The sequence below is a fragment of the Cyprinodon variegatus genome, unplaced genomic scaffold (assembly GCF_000732505.1).
Source record: "Cyprinodon variegatus isolate N-32 unplaced genomic scaffold, C_variegatus-1.0 Scaffold658, whole genome shotgun sequence".
Taxonomy (NCBI): Eukaryota; Metazoa; Chordata; class Actinopteri; order Cyprinodontiformes; family Cyprinodontidae; genus Cyprinodon; species Cyprinodon variegatus.
In genome coordinates, this window is record NW_015151111.1 from 474551 (window position 1) to 478162 (window position 3612).

Here is a 3612-nt window from a genome sequence, read left to right on the forward strand (position 1 = left end):
TGGACAGTTTGGACTCTATGGGGATGGTAGCAAGGGATGCTACCATGGCGTGGAGGTAGAGGTCATGTCACAGGTCCGAGTCCTAGTCCTGCTGACCTTTGCCGCATGTCTCTCCCTTTCTTCTAACCTTCCAAGTCGTAGCCACTGAGTAAAATTAGCCAATCAAAGCACCTGCTGAGTGAACAGAGAAACTCTCAGTTCTTCTTCCTTTTAGCTGAGATCAGAGCTGCATTCAACATGAAGGATTGCAGCAACGCCTGGTTTTCATCTGCACCCAGCAACACCCAGCAATACCTCACTGCAGTGGGAAAAATATTCAACTATTCACCATTAACCCCATTTTCATATCTTTGCAAAGAGAGAACAGTTCATCACTGGGCAGCGTTCGTTCCTCCTCATTTACAATAATGGAAAGTAGGCGGAGTCAAAACAAATTACAGACATTTAGGTTAAATAGTAACGTAATGAATAAACCTGGAGAAGAATCTGTTTTGTTAGTGGAATAAGGGTTTTTTCTTATCTACAAACACCCTCACACAGAGGAATGCTGTGACCTTGCAGGTGAAAAAGGCTGAGTGAAAACTTTTACAGTGAGTCAATAGCAGGGGTGGGCAATTCCAGTTCCTGGGGGCCGGTATCCTGCAACTTTTAGATGTGCCTTTGGTTCAACGCACCTAAATCAAGTACTCAGATAATTGAGAGGAGTCTGCAGGAACCGACTGCATACTGAAGAGGTAACTCAGCCATTTGATTCAGGTGTGTTGGACCAAGGATGGATCTAAAAGTTGCAGGATACCGGCCCCCAGGAACTGGAATTGCCCACCCCTGGTCAATAGGATAAATTAATATATGAAATAAGAGAAACAACATTTTTTGACCACACTCACCAAGACCCTGCACAGGCGTTGGACCCGGTTTCTCTATAATTACAAATGTTTTATGAAAATTTTAAAGACTCGTGCATCTCTGAAGGAAGACCTCCTCTTGGGAAATCACATCACAATCTTATGGTTTATAAACCACTTTATAAGAGACAACCTGCAATAAAAAGAACCGTGAGAAGATGGTCACAGGAAGCTGAAGAATCCCTGCAAGGTTCTGAGGCTACCGACCTGGATGCTCTGTCAGTCACATGGAGAGGACATCAATGCAATGACCGAGTGACTGATTACATCACCTCCTGTGTAGATAACAGCATCCCTACCAGAACAGGGAAACGCTTCCAAATAATAGACCATGGATCACAGGTGATCTGAAGGAGCTGATCAACAACTAAAAGCTGCCTTTAAGAAGGAAGACTGGGAATGAATGAGGAGAATACAGAAGCAACTTAAGGTCGAGATCAGAGAAAACGAGGAGGCAAAGAGGAAGAGGCTGGAAAACACGCTCCACCAGAAAAATATCAGAGATGAAGAAGATCTCAGCAGAGCAGCTCTGTGGGATCTACAGCACCTCTTAACCCATTTCCACTACCTGCGATCGCTCCCAGCACGGTAACTAGCATAACTGGCACGCACAACTGAACCAGACCGTGCCAGACCCAACCGATCCGTGCTAAACTGGTACTAGGTCATCAGTAGGGCTCGGTGCGGTTCAGTTCGGGCTTGGTTTTCAGATAACATGGAGCGCATGAGCAGACCGCATCATCTCGCTACAGTCAAGCAAATCCACCAAAGCCCGCCGCCTTCGCCTGACCCTTCTAGAACGACGGAATAACACGGTCATAACCAAACTTCCTGAATGTTACGGGTGCCGCCATGTTGGTTTGCTTGTTTCCCTTTAGAGAGCAGTAGTGCCATAGATCGCCACTAGGAGGCGAGGAACCGTGCTAGCATGGTGTGTGAATGGAACCGAGCTGGGCACGGTTAACTGATCCAGACTAACGTTAGCCTGTCTGCGGCAGCCGAGGCTAACGTGATTTGCCTTTAGGATTAGCAAACAATCGGTACTCTGAAGCTAGCTAGTCAAACAACGCTTTAATTTCCTAATTACAAACATCCTCGTGAATTAGCATTAGCCAACAGTTCAGCTAATGTTAGGGATGCTAGTCCGTTACGGTTTAGCCTAACNCTTTAATTTCCTAATTACAAACATCCTCGTGAATTAGCATTAGCCAACAGTTCAGCTAATGTTAGGGATGCTAGTCCGTTACGGTTTAGCCTAACAATGATTCTAGTTCGACAGTAATGGGTTAGGAGAATATATCACTATTGAGGTGTTGTAAATGTTTTGTTGTATAAAATGTTGTTATTTTACATATCGTTTCATTGAATCATTAAAATGATGAATTCCAATCATAATATTATATACGTAAATAGATTAAACATAAATATAGAGATGACATCAGTTTGTATTTAAATTTATATTTAGCATTTGCCTTAAACTGTGAAGAAAGGGACAAACGTCTCTCTCAAATTAATATTCTTTATTTGAATATTTAATTGAAATGAAACTAAGTTTTCTGTTAGCTTGATCTGTGAAGCTATGAAACATAAACTGTGTTCAGTTATTTATTATAATATTGTAATGGCGCCCCTCCCCATAATACTATGGGATGTTTTCCTAGCATCAGATGGCCTCGCTGTTGTTTCATTGATGCTTTGGAAAATGTGTGAATTATAAAATATTAATAATATAACTGCCACATTGATCCGATGGTCGAGTCCTTGGATGATTACGTCTGACTTCTATCTCATTCTGGAAAGATGTTGGTTTCAGGGATGATAACGGTGAACCAGATCACCATAGAAACCAGGAGCTTCTGTTTGTTCCTGCAGTTCGACTTCATTGGATGGATACCCCCCACCCCAGTCTCTCTAGAACGTTCCACCTCCATCCAGGAAGGGAGCGTCTACAGAGACCGCTCTGCTGGACACGCTTCCTGCTATGAACACCGCCGTGCATGGGATGCTAACAGTCACTGCTGTAGTGAGAGATAATGATGGATGCTGAGTGAACTATTCCTGAGTCCGTCCACATGGATGATACCACTTCTCACTTAGACAGTCACGAGTTCCTTCTATAAATGTCTCTTTGAACAGCTAGAAACAGCCAGACGTGGGTCAGAACCAACCAGAATTGAGAGCCTTCTTGTGGACTCCTTATTCCTGACCACAGTCCAGAGCATAACTGGTACCATGCCAGTAAATCTCTTGGTCCGTCTCCCACTGGTTCCGACAGACCAGGATGCCGGGTTACTTAAAGTCCTCCCTGGAGGTAGATCTGGATCCCAGACCCAGAGGGGGAAGTCTAGTTTTTTCTGAGGCAGAACCTCAGCTGCAGACCGATCCAACACATGCTGAACACACTCATAACGGAGCAGCAGAACGCGTCACAACAGCTCGTCCTTGGATACCACAAACTGTCTGCATTAATGTTCCGCTTTGTGTTCAGAGAAGAAGAAAGCTCCCTGTTACCTTTATTCTGGAAGCCTCCCCCACAAATCCTCAATGGAAATAATCAGGAGCCTTCTCCAGATCCACAGAACAAACCAACTCCTCAGCAGCTGGCGGTCAGAAGGAATCCCAAACTTTTCCTCAAAGAGTCCATTTCACAAAGCAGGTTTACTGAAAGAGAGTTTCCTCATCCTCTGTTTCTGTTACCATGGTAACA